This window comes from Elephas maximus, chromosome 5 (genome assembly GCF_024166365.1).
Source record: "Elephas maximus indicus isolate mEleMax1 chromosome 5, mEleMax1 primary haplotype, whole genome shotgun sequence".
Classification (NCBI taxonomy): domain Eukaryota; kingdom Metazoa; phylum Chordata; class Mammalia; order Proboscidea; family Elephantidae; genus Elephas; species Elephas maximus.
In genome coordinates, this window is record NC_064823.1 from 81,986,568 (window position 1) to 82,008,092 (window position 21,525).

A 21,525-nucleotide genomic window follows, 5' to 3' on the forward strand; every position below is an offset into this window, starting at 1 on the left:
AGCATTCTTTATATATCTATTACATTAAAATGCAAATATTTTATATCTTTGCTAGTTTTTCTTCTTATTTGGACTATCAGTTTCCGAGAAACGTGAGTTAAAAATCCCTAAGTAGAATGATGAATTTATTTTTCCCCCTTGTCTGGCAGTTATTGTTTCACATATTTTTAAGCCTACATTACTAAGTGCATATAAGTTTGTGATAATTAAATTTTCTTGATCCGTTGTTCCTAATACCAGTATATAATACCTCTATTTGTCCCATATGATGTTTTTTAATCTTAAGTTCTTTTTTGTCTAACATTAAAATTGCTGCACTGAATTTCATTTGGTTTCTCTTTCTTCATCTCTTTCTTTCATCGTTCGGTCTTTTCTAATTTTAACCCAGCATCTGACTCAAGAGCTAAAATAGTAACAATTGCTAACCTCTACTGATGGGCTTCTCGCCTACCCTACTCCCCTGCCTCCTTCAGAGGTCATCGCTACCTTGAATTTTGTGTTTATCATTTCCTTACTTAAAAAATAGTTTTATCATATATATGTCATTTATATATGTATTTCATCAGATTTATAGATATATAACAAAATAATATATTGTTTATTATTAGCTGTTTTTAAACTTTAAAAATAATGTATCATGCCGTATGTGGTTTTCTGGAACTTGCTTTTATCACTCAACACTCTGCTACTCATATTCCTCCATCTTGTGGATAGCAGCAGTTCATTGATTTTCACTCCTGTAAAATATTTTAGTACTTGATTATACCACCTTATCAAAGTGTTTTGGTTTTTTTTGCTCTTACAAACAGTGCTGCTACAAACGTTCCCGTACTCCTAGTGCTCATGGGCAGGAGTTTTTTTTGGGGTGTACATGTAGGAGTGGAACTGCTAAAGCATAGGTGTTAAGGATTGAATTGTGTCCCCCTGCTCCCAAAATATGTGTTAGAATCCTAACCCCCATCTCAGTGGATGTAATTCCATTTTAGAATAGAGTTTTCTTAGTGTGTGAATGAGGTGTGTCCTAAACCTAATCAATTCTGATTGATATAAAGAGTAGTATAGACAAAGAGATGAGCAAGCACAAATGCGGATAGGGCGGGGAGATAGATGCCAAGTGAAGATCCCCAAGGAACTGAGGAATGCTGTTAAGACAAACGCCTTCCCCAGAGCTGACAGAGAGAGAGCCTTCCCACAGAGCCAGTGTCCTGAATTCAGACTTCTAGCTTCCTAAATTGTGAGAAAATAAATTCTGTTCTCTAAAGGCACCCACTTACAGCATTTCTCTTACAACAGCACTAGGAAACTAAGACCATAAAAAAAAAAAAAACTGTGCAAATGTTCAACTTGCCAAGGTGATTTTCTTTTGTCCTTTATTCTGTCTCTCTGTTCTTCCCCCTTCCCTCCCCCATGCTGTTGCATATAAGGATCGCTTTATCTTCAATCTGTCGTCATCATTGTTTTGTTTCAGGTGTGTAAGCAAAAGAGTGTTGGATTTTATTTCTTTTTGTCTTCCAAACTGAGAACTTAATTTATAGTTGTTATAATTCCTATTATTTAGAACTTATTCCTGCCATTTAGTTTGATGTCTTCATTTCTGTTTGACATATTTTCTTTTTCTACCCTCCTACCAACCCCAAACCCCAACTCTCACCAACTTTCCTGCCTTCCATTAGATAAAGTTTTCTTCTACAAGTTAGGAAGTTATACCTTCTATTTTCATTCTTCTGGTTATTGTACTAACTTAATAAATCCATTATCTTTTTTGTTATGAATTTCTTAATCTTTCTCCTGAACAATACAAATATGCTGACATGCTCTTTCTTTTTTATCTCTGTTCTTTTATGTACACAATGCTTTCTCTTTGTCTTCCCTTCCATGCCTAAGATTTTAGCTATGGGGTCTTACGTATTTCATGTGTTTTGTCAGGCATTTTAGTTTTTTCAGGTGAGAAGTTAAACCATCTCTGTTATTCTGCCTTGGCTAGACGCAGAACTGGCAGAGTGGGTTTTTTTTTTACAAGATAAATTTTTAAATGTTAGTTATTTATAGATTCACATGCAGTTATTTAAGAAATAATACAGTGAGATCAAGTATATTCTTTGCTCAGTGTCCCTCAGTGGTAACATCTTGCAAAACTATAGTACGATATCACAACCAGGATACTGGCATTGATACAGTAAAGATACAGAACATTTCCATTAACATAAAGAACACTCATATTGTCTTCTTATACCTAATCTAATGTTTTCCATTTATAGAATTTTATCATTTTAAGAACGCTACGTAAATGGAATCATACAGTATGTGACTTGGGACTGGATTTTTTTTTTACCCAGCGTGATTCTTTGGAGACTGATACAGGTTGTTGCATATAGCAATAGCTTGTTTCTTTTTATTGCTGAGTAGTATTCAATGACACTCATGTACCACAGTTTATTTAACCATTTACTTGCTGAAGGGCATCTGGATTGTTTCCAGTTTTGGGCTATTATGGCTAAAAAGCTGCCCCAAAATCCATGTACAGGTATTTGTGTGAGTATAATTCTTCATTTCTCTGCTGTAAGAGAACTTAATTTACAGTTGTTATAATTCCTATTATTTAGAACTTATTCCTGCCATTTAGTTTTATGTCATCTTTTCTGTTTGACGTATTTTCTTTGTCTACCCTCCTACCAGCCCCAACCCCCCACTCTCACCAATTTTCCTGCCTTCCATTAGATAGATAAATTTTTCTTCTGGGTTCTGTGGTAGTTGCATAATTAGTTTTTTTTTTTTTTTTAAAGAAACTGTCAAATTGCTTTGTAGCCTGGCTGTACCATTTTACATTCCCACTAGCAATGCATGAGAGGTCCCATTTTTCCACATCCTTGCCAGTATTTGGTGTTGTCATTATATTTATTTTAGACATTATGATAGGTGTATAGTGATATTGCATTGTGGTTTTAATTTATATTCTCATAATTACTACTGATGGTGAATTCTTCACCAACACCCATGGAAGCAACCATCAAGAAATCAAAAGACAGAGCCAAGATAGCAGAATAGACAGACAGTTCTGGCGAGCCCTCTTTACAACAAAAAACCAAAAAAACAAGTGAAATGAGTATATTTATGACAAGCTAGGACCCCTGAGCATCAAAAGCAAGCTTAGAAAACAAACAGAGGGGCAGGGGGAGGAAGAGATGGCTCAGAAGCGGAGAGGAGTTATCGGACCTGAATCATGGGGAGCACTCAGGCACCATTCCCAGAGGCGTGGCAGTGGGCTGGTGCTAGCTTTCGGCCGCAGTTTCTTCAGGGAGAAGCAGCCAGCCACACAGCCTACTTACACCTCTGGAACTAGAGAAGAGCGGTGCTCTAGGCAAAAGCTAAGTACTTGTGTATATTTTATTGAGCCCACCACCCCCAAGCCTGCTTCAGCAGCTGAATTCCCTGGGCCTGAGGCAGGCCCTGTTGAGTGCTAGAGCCATCCTCCTGGCCTTGGAGAAGGAAAAAATTTGCATTTTGGGGAAAAGATAATTTGCCAGCTCCACTAACCAGGGGAGCTCAGGGCAGAAGTGGCTCCTGACCAGGCATAAATGGTCTGTGGACTTTGAGCACCTTTCCTCTCTGCATGGACCTGTGTGAGCCTATTTCAGGAGAATAGGCCCTTGTTGGCAGACTCCAATCATTTCAGTTGTGCAGTGGGGAGGTGGGTGTTTGATGTTTGACATTGCTTTGCCTATTAAACAGGGTTCTCACCTACCCACATCAGGGACCTAAGGACTGGTAGCTCCACTCAGGTCACCCAGCCACCTGTGACAGGGTTCCAAGGATAACTGGTACCTCCCAGTCCTTATAACCAAAAACATTGGGTGCCCATGGTCCATCTGCAGAACCCACCCACCTGCATGCTATAGGGAACAGGGAGGCACTTTCCTCAGAGACACTCGGGAGTCGGTTCTCAACCCCCTGCCTTGTTAGAGAGTGACCCTCTGCTGCAACCAGATACTGCTACCTACACCAATCACCCCTGCCCCTCTAAGACTGTAGGACAGAGTCTGTACCACACACTTGATGATCAGCTACCTGGACACCTGAGCTGAATTCATACAAGAAAACTGAATGGACTCCTAGACTGGTGATATACCTGATAACAGCTCTAGCCATCTGGGCACAGGATGTCAGAGCTCCAAAGGCGAAAATAATCAAGCAAGCTCACTTACACAGCCCCTTTGGTCATATCAAAGCAAAACAAAGCAAGAAGCTATGACACAGTAAGCAAACACAAACTAATACAATAACTTAAAGATGACTTGGAAACAACAGTCAATATCAAGTCACATAAAGAAACAGACCATGATCACCTCAACAAGCTCTCAAAACAGAGAATCCAGGGATCTTCTAGATGAAAGTGCATTCCTGGAATTACCGAGGCAGAATAAAAAGGTTTAATATACAGAACCCTTCAAGATATCAGGAAGGAAATGAGGCAATACACAGAACAAGCCAAGGAACACACAGATAAAGCAATAGAAGAAATTAGAAAGATTATTCAGGAGTATAATGAAAAATTTAATAAGCTGGAAAAATCCATAGACAGACAGCAATCAGAAATTCAGAAGATTAACAATAAAATTACAGAAGTAGACAACTAAATTGAAAGTTAGAGGAGCAGAATTGATCAAGTAGAAGCCAGAATTTCTGAACTGGAAGATAAATCACTTGGCACTAATATATTTGAAGAAAAATCAGATAAAAGAATTAAAAAAAATGAAGAAACCTTAAGAATCATGTGGGATTCTATCAAGAGAAATAACCTACAAGTGAATGGAGTACCAGAACACGGGTGGGGTTAACAGAAAATACAGAGAAAATTTTTGAAGATTTGTTGGCAGAAAACTTCCCTGATATTGTGAAACATGAGAAGATACCTATCCAAGATGCTCATCAAACTCCACATAAGGTAGATCTTAAAAGAAAGTCACCAGGACACATTATAATCAAACTTGCCAAAACCAAAGATGAAGAGAGAATTTTAAGAGCAACCAGGGATAAACAAAAAGTCACCTACAAAGGAGAGCAAATAAGAATAAGCTCAGACTACTCAGCAGAAACCATGCAGGCAAGAAGGCAATGGGATGACTTATTTAAAAATCTGAAGGAAAAAAATTGCCTGCTAAGAATCATATATCCGGCAAAACTGTCTCTGAAAATTAAATTAGGACATTTCCAGATAAACAGAAGTTTAGGGAATTTGTAAAAACCAAACCAAAACTACAAGAAACACTAAAGGGAGTTCTTTGGTTAGAAAATCAATAATATCAGGTATCAACCCAAGACTAGAACACTGGGCAGAACAATCAGAAGTCAACCCAGACAGGGAAATAAAAAAAACAAAGCAAGATTATTAAAAAAAAAAAAAGCTCAAAACAGGGTAACAGCAATGTTACTATATAAAGGAGACAACATTAAAACAATAAAGAGGAACTAAGAAATGTAATCGTAGACCTTCAATATGGAGAGGAAGATACGGTGATACAAAGAAATAAAAGTTAGGTTTAAATTTAAAGAAAAATAGGGGTAAATAATAAGGTAACCACAAAGGAGACAAACTATCCTACGTATGAAAATAAAATACAAGAAAAAAATAGAGACTTAGCAGAAACAAAATCAATAACAACGAATATGAGGAAAGGACAATATATAAAGATAATCTACTCAGTACATAAAATTAAGTGGGGAAAAGAAACTGTCAACAACACACAAAAAAAGACATCAAAATGATAGCACTAAATTCATAACTGTCCATAATTATACTGAATATAAATGGACTAAATGCACCAATAAACAGAGAGTGGCAGAATGGATTAAAAAACAAGATTCATCTATATGCTGCCTACAAGAGACACACCTTAGACTTAGAGACACAAACAAACTAAAACTCAAAGGAAGGGAAAAAGTATATCAAGCAAAGAGCAATCAAAAAAGAGCATGAGTGAATATTAATTTCTGACAAAATAGACTTTACAGTTAAATCCATCAGAAAGGGTAAGGAAGGACACTATATAATGATTAAAGGGATAATACACCAAGAACATACAACCATATTAAATATTTATGCACCCAATGACAGGGCTGCAAGATACATAAAACAAACTCTATCAGCATTGAAAAGTGAGATAGACAGCTCCACAATAATAGTAGGAGACTTCGACACACCACTTTCGGTGAAGGACAGGACATCCAGAAAGAAGCTCAATAAAGACACGGAAGATTTAAATGCCACAATCAACCAACTTGACCTCGTAGACGTATGCAGAACACTCCACCCAACAGCAACCAACTATACTTTCTTTTCTAGTGCACATGGAACATTCTCTAGAATAGACCACATATTAGGTCATAAAGCAAGCCTTAGCAGAATCCAAAACATTGAAATATTACAAAGCATCTTCTCTGACCATAAGGCCATAAAAGTGGAAATCAATAATAGAAAAAGCAGGGAAAAGAAATCAAACACTTGGAAACTGAACAATACCCTGCTCGAAAAAGACTGGATTATAGAAGACATTAAGGATGGAATAAAGAAATTCATAGAATCCAATGAGAATGAAAACACTTCCTATCAGAACCTTTGGGACACAGCAAAAGCAGTGCTTAGAGGTCAATTTATATTAATAAATGCACACATCCAAAAAGAAGAAAGGGCCAAAAATCAAACAATCATCTCTACAACTTGAACAAATAGAGAGCAACAAAAGAAACCCTCAGGCACCAGAAGAAAGCAAATAATAATAATTAGAGCAGAACTAAATGAATTAGAAAACAGAAAAACAGTTGAAAGAGTTAACAAGACCAAAAGCTGGTTCTTTGAAAAAAATCAACAAAATTGATAAACCACTGGCCAAAGTGACAAAAGAAAAACAGGAGAGGAAGCAAATAACCCGAAGAAGAAATGAGACGGGTGATATTACAACAGACCCAACTGAAATTAAAAGAATCATATCAGATTCCTACGAAAAATTGTACTCTAACAAATTTGAAAACCTAGAAGAAATGGATGATCTCCTAGAAACACACTACGTACCTAAACTAACAGAGAGGTAGAACAACTAAATAGACCCATAACAAAAGAAGAGATTGAAAAGGTAAGAAAAAAACTACCGGCAAAAAAAAGCCCTGGCCTGGAGGGCTTCACTGCAGGGTTCTACCAAACTCTCAGAGAAGAGTTAACGCCAGTAATACTAAAGGTATTTCAGAGCATAGAAAAGGGATGGAATACTCCCAAACTCATTCTAAGAAGCCACCATATCCCTGATGCCAAAATCAGGCAAGGACACCACACACACACACAAAAATTACAGACCTATATTCCTCATGAACTTAGACACAAAAATCCTCAGCAAAATTCTAGCCAATAGAATTCAACAACATATCAAAAAAATAATTCGCCATGACCAAGTGGGATTCATACCAGGTATGTAGGGATGGTTCAATATTAGAAAAACAATGTAATCCATCACATAAATAAAACAAAAAATAAGAACCACATAATTTTATCAACTGATGCAGAAAAGGCATTTGACAAAGTTCAACACCGATTCATGATAAAAACTCTCAGCAAAATAGTAATAGAAGGAAAATTCCTCAACATAATGAAGGGCATTTATACAAAGCCAACAGCCAAAATCATCCTAAATGGAGACAGCCTGAAAGCATTCCCACTGAGATTGGGAACCAGACAAGGATGCCCTTTATCACTGCTCTTATTCAACATTGTGCTGGAAGTCCTAGCCAGGATAATTAGGCTAGACAAAGAAATAAAGGGCATCTGGATTGGCAAGGAAGAAGTAAAATTATCTCTATTTGCAGACGACATGATCTTGTACACAGAAAACCCTGAAGAATCCTCAAGAAAACTACTGAAACTAATAGAAGAGTTCAGCAGAGTATCGGGATACAAGATAAACATACAAAAATCAGTTGGGTTCCTCTACACCAACAAAAAGAACATCAAACAGGAAATCACCAAATCAATGCCATTTACAGTAGCCCCCAAGAAGATAAAATACATAGGAATAAATCTTACCAGAAATGTAAAAGACTTATACAAAGAAAACTACAATACACTTCTGCAAGAAACCAAAAGAGGCCTACATAAGTGGAAAAACATACCTTGCTCATGGATAGGAAGACAACATTATAAAAACGTCTATTCTACCAAAAGCGATCTATACATTTAATGCAATTCTGATCCAAATTCCAACAACATTCTTTAATGAGTTGGAGAAACAAATCACCATTTTCATAAGGAAGGGAAAGAGGCCCTGGATAAGTAAAGCATTCCTGAAAAAGAAGAACAAAGTGGGAGGCCTTAGTCTTCCTGATTTTAGAACCTGTTATACCGCTACAGTAGTCAAAACAGCCTGGTAATGGTACAACAGATACATAGACCAGTGGAACAGAATTGAGAATCTAGACATAAATCCAACCACATATGAGCAGTTGATATTTGACAAAGGCCCCAAAACAGTTAAATGGGGGAAAAGACAGTCTTTTTAACAAATGGTGCTGACATAACCGGATATCCATATGCAAAAAAATGAAACAAGACCCATACCTCACTCCATGCACAGAAACGAGCTCCAAATGGATCAAAGACCTAAATATAAAATCTAAAATGATAAAGATCATGGAAGAAAAATTAGGGACAACATTAGGAGCCCTAATACATGGCATAAACAGTATATGAAACATTACTAACAATGCAGAAGAAAAACTAGATAACTGGGAGCTCCTAAAAATCAAACACTTATGCTCATCCAAAGACTTCACCAAAAGAGTAAAAAGATTACCTACAGACTGGGAAAAAGTTTTTAGCTATGACATTTCCAATCAGCACCTGATCTCTAAAATCTACATGATACTACAAAAACTTAACTGCAAAAAGACAAATAACCCAATTAAAAAATAGGCAAAAGATATGAATGGACATTTCACTAAAGAAGACATTCAGGTAGCTAACAGATACATGAGGAAATGCTCATGATCATTAGCCATTAGAGAAATGCAAATCAAAACTACAATGAGATTCCATCTCACTCCAACAAGGCTGGCATTAATCCTAAAAACACAAAACAATAAATGTTGAAGAGGCTGTGGAGACATTGGAACACTTGTACACTGCTGGTGGGAATGTCAAATGGTACAACTGCTTTGGAAATCGATTTGATGCTTCCTAAAAAGGTAGAAATAGAACTACCATATAATCTAGCAATCCCACTCCTTGGAATATATCCTTGGGAAATAAGAGCCTTTACATGAACAGATATGTTCACACCCATGTTCTTTGCAGCACTGTTTATAATAGCAAAAACATGGAAGCAACCAAGATGCCCATCAACGAATGAATGGATAAATAAATTATGGTATATTTACACAATGGAATACTATGCATCGATAAAGAACAGTAATGAATCTGTGAAACATTTCATAACATGGGGGAATCTGGAAGGCATTATGGCAAGTGAAATTAGTGAATTGCAAAAGGGCAAATATTGTATGAGACCACTATTATAAGAACTCGAAAAATAGTTTAAAAGGAGAAGAAAATATTCTTTGATGGTTACGAGAGGGGGGAGGGAAGGTGAGAGAGAGGTATTCACTAATTGGTAGATAAGAACTACTTTAGGTGAAGAGAAAGACAACACACAATACAGGTGAGGTCAGCACAGCTGGACTAAACAAAAAACAAAGAAGCTTTCGGAATAAACTGAATGCTTCGAAGGCCAGTGTAGCAGGGGCAGGGGTTTGGGGATCATGGTTTCAGGGGACATCTAAGTCAATTGACATAATAACATCTATCAAGAAAACATTCTGCATACCACCTTGGAGAGAGGCGTCTGGGGTCTTAAACTCTAGCAAGTGGCCACCTAAGATGCATCAAGTGGTCTCAACTCATCTGGATCAATGGAGAATGAAGAACTACGAGCCCAAGAGACAGAAAGGGCCACATAAACCAGAGACTACATCAGCCTGAGACTAGAAGAGCTAGACAGTGCCTGGCTACAGCCAATGACTGCCCTGACAAGGAAAGCAACAGAGAACCCCTGAGGGAGCAGGAGAGCAGTGGGATGCAGACCCCAAATTCTCATAAAAAGACCAGACTTAATGGTCCGACTGAGACTAGAAGGACCCCGGTGATCATGGCCCCCAGACCTTCTGTTGGCCCAGGACAGGAACCATTCCCAAAGCAAACTCTTCAGACAGGGATTGGACTGGACAATGGGTTAGAGAGGGATGCTGGTGAGGAGTGAGCTTCTTGGATCAGGTGGACACTTGAGACTACATTGGCATCTCCTCCCTGGAGGGGAGATGAGAGGGTAGAGGGGTTAGAAGCCGGCGAAATGGACACGAAAAGAGAGAGTGGAGGGAGGGAGCGGGTTGTCTCATTAGGGCGAGAGCAATTGGGAGTATGTAGCAAGGTGTATATAAGTTGTTGTGTGAGAGACTGACTTGATTTGTAAACTTTCACTTAAAGCACAATAAAAATTAAAAAAAAAATCAGGAGACACATTGCATTGGGTAAATCTGCTGCAAAAGTCCTCTTTAAAGTATTGGAAAGCAGCGATGTCACCTTGAAGACTAAGGTGCCTGACACAAGCCATGATGTCTTCAACCACCTCCTATGCATGTCAAAGCTGGAAGACTGAAGAAGAATTGATGCCTTTGAATTGTGGTGTTGGAGAGTATTGACTATACCATGGACTGCTAAAAGAACGAACAAATCTGTCTTGGAAGAAGTACAACCAGAATGCTCCTTAGAAGCAAGGATAGCTAGACTACATCTCACATACTTTGGACATGTTATCAGAAGGGATCAGTCCCTGGAGAAGGACATCATGCTTGGTTAAATAGAGGGTCATCGAAAAAGAGGAAGATCTATTACAAGATGCATTGACACAGTGGCTGCAGCAATGGTCTTAAGCTTAACAAGGAATGTGAGGATGGTGCAGGACTGGGCAGTGTTTCGTTCTGTTGTACACAGGGTCGCTGTGAGTCAGAACTGACTTGATGGCACCTAACAAGTGATGTTGAACATATTTTCATGTATTTATTTTCTATCTGTATATATTCCTTGATATATATATCTTTCAGATCTTTTGCCCATGTTCTAACTGAATTGTTTGTTTTTTTACCATTGAGTTTTGAGAGGTCTTTATATATTCTAGATAATAGTCATTGTCAGTGGTTTGTCTTTTCGTTCTCTTATCTGGGTCATTCCCAAAGCAAAAGTTTTAAATTTTTGTTGAAGCCACTTTATAATTTTTTTATTTTATGGATCATGCTTTTGGTATAAAGTCTAAGAACTCTGTGTAGCCCTAGAGTCAAAAGATTTTCTCCTATTTTTTTCTAAAAGTTTCATAGTTTGCATCTTACATTTAAAACCTTGATTTATTTTGATTACATTTTTTGTAAGGCAGGAGGCTTTGATGGAGGTTTATTTTTTGGCGTATGGATATCTAGTTGTTCAAGCACCATTTGTTGAACAGGGTATTTTTCCTCCATTGAATTGCTTTGGTACTTAAAAAAAAAAGTCAGACATTAAAAAAAACAAAACCTGTTGCCATTAAGTCGATTCTGACTCATGGTGACCCTACAGGACAGAGTAGAACTGCCCCATAGTGTTTCCAAGGGTGTAATCTTTATGAAAGCAGACTGCTACATTCTTCTCTCTTGGAGTGGCCAGTGGGTTCGAACCACTGACCTTTTGATTAGTAGCTGAGTGCTCTATTTCTGGGTTCTCTGTTCTGGTTACATTGATCTATGTGTCTATTCTTCCACCAATACTATATAGTCTTGGTTAGCACAGATATATAAGAAGTCTTGAAAGTGGGTGGAGTGAATCTTCTCACTTTCTTCTTTATCAGAGTTGTTTTAGCTATTCTAAATCTTTTGCTTTTCCATATAAATTTTAGAATTATCTTGTCTATCTCTAAAAAGGATCTTGCTTAGATTCTGATAAGAATTATGTAAAACTTGTGTATCAGTTTAGGAATAATTGACGTCTTTACTATGTTGAGTCTTTCAATCCATGGACATGGCATGTTTGTTCACTTATGTCTATAAATGTGTATCTCTTGGTATCAAATCAAAAATCAATAACAGTAAGATAACAAGAAAACCTCCAAACACTTGGAAACTAAACAATATACTTCTAAATAACCCATATGACAAAGAGGGAGTCTCAAGGGAAATAAAAAAAAATACATTGACCTGAATGAAATTTAAAATAAATCACAATTTGTGGGATACAGTTAAAGTGGTGCTTGGAGGGGAAATTTTTAGCATGGAGTGCTATAAGAATTATACATTAAAAAAGTGGAAAATTTATCATCTAAGTTTCCTCATTAAGAACCTAGAAAAAGAAAAACAAAATAAGTGTATTACATTTTACATAATTTATTGTAATATACTGGAGTCATTTTGCCAGTGTGAGTAAGTATAAAAATCTTACCTTCTTTTACATCTCTTTAAAAAAATCCATTGCCATCAGGTTGATTCCACCTTGCAGCAAGCCTACAGGACAGAATAGAGCTGCCCAATAGGGTTTCCAAGGCTGTAAACTTTACAGAGGCAGACTGCCACATCTTTCACCCATTGAGTGGCTGGTGGGTTCGAACTGCTGACCTTTCGGTTAACAGCTGAGTACTTAACCACTGTACCACTAGGGCTTCTTTTTTACATTTGTTTACCCTCCCATCATTTATAATAGCCTCTTCAGACATTTAGAACCATGCCAGATAATGGTATAATTTTTTGCTTTCACTGTGAAATTTTTTAGAAAACTGAGTCTATTGTATTTAGCCATAATTTTGTTTACTGTATTCTTTCTTCCTTTTTGATATTCCAAGATTCTTCTTTAATTTTTTTCTTTCAGTTTAGAGGACTTCCTTTGGCCATTCTTTTAGGGTAAGTCTCCTAGTAACAAATTCTTACTTTACCTCCGTCTGAGAATGTCCAGCAACAAATTCCCTTAGTTTTCCTTCATCTCAAAATGTCTTGATTCCCTTACTTTTTTAAGGATATTTTCACTGGGTATAGGATCCTGGGTTAACAGTTTCTTTTCTTTCAACACCTGTAAAATATTGTGCCATCTTCATCTGCCCTCCATACTTTCTTATGAGAAATCCATTGTCATTATAGTTATGTTTCCCCTACAGGTAAGTGTCATTTTTCTCTGGCTGCTTTTAAGATTTTTTTCCTTGCCTTTTGTTTTCCAAAGTTTAAACATGATGTGTCTTAATGTGGATTTCTTTAGGTTTATCCTGTTTTGGGTTTGCCCAGCTTTTTGATTCCGTAGGTTTATGTCTCGTCAAATTTGGGAAGTTTTCAGGAATTACTTCAAGTACTTTTTCAGGCCTGCGTTCACCTCTCCTTCTTGAACTCTAATGGCATGAATGTTAGATTTCTGTTGTATTTCCACAAGCCTATGCATCTCTGTCCATTTTTTCAGTCTATTTATCTCTTTTGTTCAGATTTGGACAATTGCTATTGCCCTATCTTCTAGTTTATTTATTCTTTTCTCTCTTCCCTCCATTCTGTTGTGAACCTACCGACTAAACTTTTAATTTTAGTTATTGTATTTTTCAGTTTTAAATTTCCAATTGCTTTTCTCTTTACATCTTCTATTTCTTTGCTGAGAGTTTTTATTTCTTTGTTGAGGCAAACATGCATTTGTTTTACGTGTTCATAATTGCTCATTGAAGCACTTTTATGATGGCAGCTTTAAAATCTTAATTAGATAATTCTAACATCTCTCTCATCCCGGTGTTGACATCTATTGATTGTCTTCTTTCATTTAGTTTGAGATCTGTCTGTTTCTTGATATCAAGAGTGATTTTCAGTTAAAACATGGACATTGTTGTATTATGTTATGAGACTTCAGATCTTACTTAAACTTTTTTTTTTTGACAAAGCTCTTGCAGGGAATAGGAGTGCTGCCTCATTACTGCTAGGGTGACACCAAAGTCGAGGTTGTCCACCTGGCCTCCAGTGACACCCAAGGAAAGAGCTCCTCAACAGTGTTCGGTATGGGTGGGAGTTCCATCTTCACATGTGGTCTCCACTGATATAATGATGGGTGTCCTTGTTACCAGTGGGTAATGATGAAAGTCCTGATTCTCTGCTAGGTCTCCACTGATAACACTCCAAGTGGGGAGGGAGAAGAACACCTTGTTACTATCAAGTGGAGCTGGAAGTTTAGGTGCTTCCCATGGTCTTTACTGACACTGCAGTGGCTAGCAGTGATAAAAGTCCAGTCTCCCTGCTTGAGCTTCTCTACATACCATCCAGGCAGGTATGGCTCATTACAACCCTGCAAGGGTGGAAGTACAGACTCCCTACTGGGGCTTTTCTGGCATGATGGTGGTGGGGTCACAGTATTTTCTGTGGCATTTAGCTGGAGTAGAACAGTTATTGTTTAAAAATTTTCTGTTTTGCTAGGTTGCTTCTTTCCTGGTTGTTTGTCTAGAGACAGCAGGCTTTTTTTCAGGGGGAGTCTGTGCCCACTGGTGTTTCCATATTGCTAGCTTCTTCAACTTCAAGTCTGGGATATATGAGGCAAAAAACAAACCCAGGGAAATCACCAGTCTGCCTTCTCTCCAACTTTCAGAGTCTTATTTCTATTTTACATATAATTTTAAGATTTTTAGTTTTACTTTTAGAGAGGAATAGGGAAAATTATTTCTACTCCATCTTCCCAGAAATAGAAGTATAGGGTAGGATTTACCATTCCTGTTTTATAGAAGAAAACTCTGACATTGAACGATGTTAATACACTTACCTAAATTGCACAGAAAGTAAAGAATAGGGCAAGACCAAACTCAGTCCTGAATGTCAGGGTTGAGGATACATGTTTTCCAACATTTTTTTTCTGATATTCGAATCCTCTTTTTAATATCCCCATGAAGTGATCATCCTTGAGGCCGTGCCAGAAAGATGTGCAATCCTAATTTCCTGCTTCTTGCATGAAACATACTGCCTTGCTGGGTAGCATAAGTCTTATCTGTCAAACTTTATAGGGAGAATGTGTCCTGTTGCTTGATGCTCACTCCTGTGCTAGGCACACTGTTGGCAATCAGTAACTACCAGTTGACCTTGGTATTTAGAGCCAGCCTGGATGACTCTAGGCAAACACTGTCGGAGATGTGTGAGGGGAATATTGCAAACTTATCTTTTACATCTGCTGGTATCTCTCTACTGTTCCCCAGTCTTCTCCAATGTAGTGGATAATGGTGGGATTCTGATCCAATGGCTCTGGATACCATTTTTCCATTTTAGTGCACCACCTGGTTTTGTTGTACTTACCAAAGTCATCACCTGAAGCTCTTCTCTGGAACCATCTACCTCCTGAAGCCTGGTTTTCCAAAAGGATAAAAAGCTGAAAGTACATGGGAATTTACATACTCTTGGGGTAGCCATTAACCGGTGACTGAGAGGTACACGCAGCTTTGGGTGTAATCTATACTCTGTTTCCTTGTAAGATCAGGCTGAAGCTACCCTCTGCAGGATGTTGCCTGGGGTGGCATTGCTGTTTGGCTTTCTCCTCTTTCCTGTCATGCTTCCCCCACTTCTTTCCTTGTTTTCCTTGGAGCACTTCTTTAATAAATCACTTGCACATAAATCCTCATCTTAGGGTCTGTGTCTGGGGAACCTGACCTAAGACAGCCATCAAAGGAGTTCAGAGGTAAACATTTGTCCATCTGAATATTTTGGCATTGTTACTGTGGTCACTGGAGTGGGAGGAATCATAGCCAAGTTGCCATGATCATGTTGTTATGGAGACAGACAAGCTGGGATTCATCACAAGGCTGCTTTTCACCAGGTATGATGTTGCTGTGGAAACACAGAGTCTGAAGCCTCAAAGAACATTCTGTTCTAATCCCAGCTGCTTTACCCATCTGCTTTGTGTCTCATTAACAGAAGGAGCCTAGCAAGATAGGAGGCTTTGACTGCATCTTCCTTCAACCTAGGTCTCTAGATAAGGGCTCCACCCCTGGACTTTTTCCTGGGTGAGTGGGAATCTTTGGATATTTTTAGCTTAGTATTGCTAAATGAGATGGAAACAAAACTTACCTGTGTTGCATGATTTTCAGGATGATTGCTGGGAGTCACGGTTGCCACATATTCATTTCAATCTGTGATCAAGTAGATTCCACCTCAGACTCGGCATTACTTTAAGCCCATGAATTCTTTCAGTACTAACCTCTTTGTTCCCAAAATTGGGAATGATCATGCTAACTCATCACTAGTGTCTTCTGTGGTCAAAGAAGCAAGGTTTAAATAGAGTAATTATGGGATATGCTGGTATCTCTCCGTGATGATGGCATAAATGCTGGAATCTGAGCATACGTATCAATATTGCTCAAGGCTAGCTCCCCAATGACCACAGTATTTCTCAATTATAGTGCAATGTGGTAGATACAATCTCATTGTTAAGAACATGGGCTGTGGTGTTAGGTGGTTTTAGGTTGAGTCTCTGAGGCAGGGGAAGAGCCATCAAAAATAGACTGCCTGTAAAGAGTTACTTACTTTGTCGTTTAGAAATCATAATGACTTCTGATTTTCATTGTTCTTGTGACTATTGTGGAATATAAACTTTGCCAATAAATTAGGATTTCTAAAGTCAATTCCTGACTTTTTACTACCTGTGTCTGCTAGAAGTGTCAGCTAGATTTGGGGATCAAAATCAATTTTCAGAGAAAAGCAGGGATATCAGCCAGAGTTCAGTCAGGAAAACAATTATGCTAGGGATTTCAAACAGAAGGAGAGTTAATATGGGGAATAAGGTACCTATAAAATAATTGAGAGTGCTCAAGGAGTAAATGTTAAGAGTACAACTATACCTGTGGTCAAGCCAGATGGCCAGAGAGATACTGATGCTATCCAGAGATCAGTAACCAATAGGAAACTACTGGTGAACCTCTTATCTCCTCTGAAGCCCTAAAAGGTGTGAATTTCAAGGAAACATGAAAATGATTATTAAAAACTCACATTTGTTAAGTTCATATGTCCGCTAAAGCTATCAGAGGAAGAATTCTACCCATTTTTTGCCTTCTAAATCGAGTGTATTTTATTGATGGAAACTGAGTAAGAGCATGCCAAATTAACTTAGGACTCCCAACATGAGATGGTGGCTATGCTAAGGTCTGAGGCTAAAACTCCATTTTGAATCAAAAGTAACTTCTGCATCAAAAATGCCACTTGTCATTTTTCTAACTCGCCACTGTATCCGGAGAAAATTACTTGGTAAACAATTTAAAAGAACACTGTGATTTTGCTTGCTTAAGAATACACCCTGCTCAGAAAATTGGTTCCAAAACAATTCTCAGAACAGATGCTCACTCAAGATAAACGTTAGAATTATGCATGTCTTCCATGCCATCACACAAGGAGGCTCTCATGATCATTTTGAGGCCGGATGTACCCAATTTAATGATTACTTTGCAACTTAAAAAAAGCAATTTTAGAAACAGATGTAATTTCCTACCAATCAGATGTGCCCTCACCCAATTTTGTAACCATTACCTAAATATCAACCAATCACTGAATTTTTTACTGAAGTTCCTTGTATTTTCTTATAAAAACTCTCTGAACAGTCTCTTTGGATCATTCAGTTCAGAACCCTCTGGATCTTGTGATTCCCAATTTGCAAATTTCCCTCCCTCTCAATAAAGCCTCTTTACTTTTAATTTCAACCAGACTCTGCCATTTTGCTCCACAACATTTCTTGGTGTTAGAATGAAAGTCTGAAGGAGAGACACTGAAGTGACCCTAGAGAGAGTCAGGAACTCAGGCCCAGTACCAGCAAGAGCCTTTTGGCTTGCCATTTCCCCAGGCCTCCATGGGAGCCATCTCAGGTAAGTCCCTCTGGGATCCAAACTCCACCCTCTTTGGTAGAGGTCTCCGAGCTTTATTGAGAATTACTTTCTCTTTCATTTTTGTCCCGATTTGTTTTCTACTTAATTTGTCCTAGAATTGGTGCATGATTTTATTTAGATAGAGGTTATTCTATTCCTCAAAGCCTTGGTAGCTACAGAGGTAATTCTGCTTTCAAAGAGCTCTGGGTCACTGTAAGCTGCAAAATTTAAGCGTTTATCTACCATTAAGAGCTGTTAAGGTTGTTGCCAGCACTGATCACCAGTGTTAAAGGCTCCTGTGACAGGATGAGCTGGTCAGGAGACTGGCCAGAGCTGCTGCCACCCACAAGCAAACAAGCAAAACACTGTCCAAATCCTCAAGCATTCTTCTCTAAGTTTTGTGACTTAAGGAAAACCAAAAGTAGAGCTCTCATGGCTTTTTGCCTGTGAGACCATCAAGAACAGTGCTCTGCTTTTATTTTCAGTGTATATTTGGGTGGGAATCACCAAATCTTGCAAGAAATATGTAATGACAATTCTCAAGAGGAGCCGGCAGGCAGTTCCTGACCTGTTTTGTGAAATTCTAAAGAGGAGGTGGCAACTCCTAGTTAGCATCAACTGACTAAAGACAAATTAAAAAATCAGTAGCCACTTCAAAATACTTTACAATTAGAGAGACTAGTGTATTTTAAAATGAGAGAGCAGGTTTCTAGTTGACAAAATTAATTGGGTTCAGAAAATATGAAACCGCTTTTAATATGATTGTTACAGAGGAATCCCAGAAGATCGAATCTCTGCTAAAATTTTTCTTTGTCTTTGGGAAACCAAAGTTTCAACCCAATTCTTAACATCTTTGTTAAATAAGCCTGGATTTACCTCCTATCAGGTCGCTGGTTTGGGGTTCATGTTCAAAGACACTATAAGCTGAATATACTTGAAGTTGTTTAAAATCTCAGCGATCACTTTGGGAAAATGTAACCCTTCTATTTCAGTTTGTTTTGATAAGATTGCCTATAATCTAGAATGCTGCTGTGTCTGAGTTTCTGTATCAAGTTGAAGACCATGGCTGGTGTTTCCTATGGAATGAGCTAATATTCTCAGTTCTTTTCCCTTCCAAGAAAAATTGCTTCTTATTCTGAGAAACTGATATGCAACAGTCTATTTGAAAAGTGCAGTCCCTCCAAAATAAAATGCTTATTATAATTGGTATAACAAGGACTTAAAAAAAGAGAAAAATTATTCTAATTTCTTTTCTAAAGGATCCTATAAAGCATACAAAAGACAGGTTTATGAAAATGTCATGATTTCCTACTTCTGGATGGTATTATTAAATCAGATTACAATGTTTCTTTGAAGAAAATACTGATTGGTTGATGATAAATAAGTGCTTATACTAATTAAATGACCTCTTGCTTTCTTCATGTATGGTGTCCTTGATGTCATCCCACAACTTCCCTGGTCTTCCATCATTGGTGTTCAACTCATCAAATCTGTTCTTGAGACGGTCTCTAAATTCAGATGGGATATACTCAAGGTCATACTTTGACTCTCATGGACTTATTCTAATTTTCTTCAGTTTCACCTTGAAATTGCATATGAGCAATTGGTGGCCTGTTCCTCAGTTGGCCCCGGCCTTGTTCCGACTGATCATATTGGGCTTTTCCATCATCTCTTTCCACAGATGTAGTTGATTTGACTCCTGTGTATTTCATCTGATGAGGTCCATATATGTAGTTGCTGTTTATATTGTTGAAAAAAGGTATTTGCAACAAAGAAGTTATTGGTCTTGCAAAATTCTACCATATGATCTCTGGCATCATTTCTACCACCAAAGCCATACTTTCCAACTACCAATCCTTCTTTGTTTCCAGCTTTCGCATTCCAATCACCAGTAATTTTCAATGCATCCTGATTGCATGTTTGATTAATTTCTGACTGCAAAAGTTGGTAAAAATCCTCAATTTCTTCATCTTGGCTTTAGTGGTTGCTGTGTAAATTTGAATAATAGTTGTATTAGCTGGTCTTAAGTCTTCCTAGTAGGTGTATGGATATTAGCCTATCACTGACAGCGTTGTACTTCAGGATAAATCTTGAAATGTTCTTTTTGACAATGAACGTAATGCCATTCGTCTTCAATTCATCCTTCCTAGCATAGTAGATGATAAGATCGTATGATTCAGAATGGCCAATACCAGTCTATTTCAGCTCACTAATGCCTAGGATATCGATCTTTATGTGTTCCATTTCATTTTTGATGATTTCCAATTTTCCTGGATTCATACTTTGTACATTCCAGGTTCCAATTATTAATGGATGTTTGCAGCTCTTTCTTCTCATTTTGAGTTGTACCACATCAGCAAATGAAGGTCCCCAAAGCTTGACTCCATCCACATCATTGAATCCATCCATGTCATTGAATCAAGTCTACTTTGAGGAGGAATCTCTTCCCCAGTCATATTTTGAGTGCCTTCCAATCTGAGGGTCTCATCTTCTTGCACTATATAATGTTCCACTGCTATTCATAAGGTTTTCACTGGCTAAATTTTTTCTGAAGTAGACCGCCAGGTCCTTCTTCCTAGTCTGCCTTAGTCTGGAAGCTCAGCTGAAACCTGAGCAGGGAGCATCAAGAAAAGATTAAAGGAGTACACAGAGTTACTATACCAAAAAGGATTGGTTGATATTCAGTCGCTTCAGGAGGTAGCATGAGATCAAGAGCTGATGGTACTGAAAGAAGAAGTCCAAGCTTCACTGAAGACATTGGCAAGAAACAAGGCTTCAGGAATTGATGGAATACCATTGAGATGTTTCAACAAATGGATGCAGCACTGGAAGTGCTCACTTGTCTATGCCAAGAAATTTGGAAGACAGTTACCTGGCCAACCAACAGGAAAAGATCTATATTTATGCCTATTGCAAAGAAAAGTGATCCGATTGAATGTGGAAATTATTGAACAATATCATTAATACCACATGCAAGTAATTTTGCTGAATATCATTCAAAAGTGGTTGCAGCAGTACATCAAGAGGGAAGTGCCAGAAATTCAAGCCAGATTCAAAAGAGGACATGGAATGAGGGATATCATTACTGATTTCAGATGGATCCTGGCAGAAACCAGAGAATACCAGAAAGATATTTATTGACTGTGCGAAGGCATTTAACTTATGGATCATAACAAATTTTGGATAACATTGAGAAGAATGAGAATTCCGGAGCACTTAATTGTGCTCATGAGGAACCTGTACCTAGACCAAGAGGCAGTCATTCGAACAGAATGAGGGGATACTGTGTGGTTTAAAGTCAGGAAAGATGTACATCAGGGTTGTATCCTTTCACTATACCATTCACTCTGTATGATGAGCAAATAATTTGAGAAGCTGGACTATATGAAAAAGAACAGGCCATCAGGATTGGAGGAAGGCTCATTAACAATCGGTGAAAGCTGCACATTGAATAAAGAAGATTGAAAAAGAATTGATGCCTTTGAATTATGGTGTTGGCAAAGAATACTTAATGTATCGTGGACTGGCAAAAGAAGGAACAAACCTGTCTTGGAAGAACTACAGCCAGAATGCTTCTTTGAAGCAAGGATGGTGAGATTTGGTCTTACATACTTTGGACATGTTT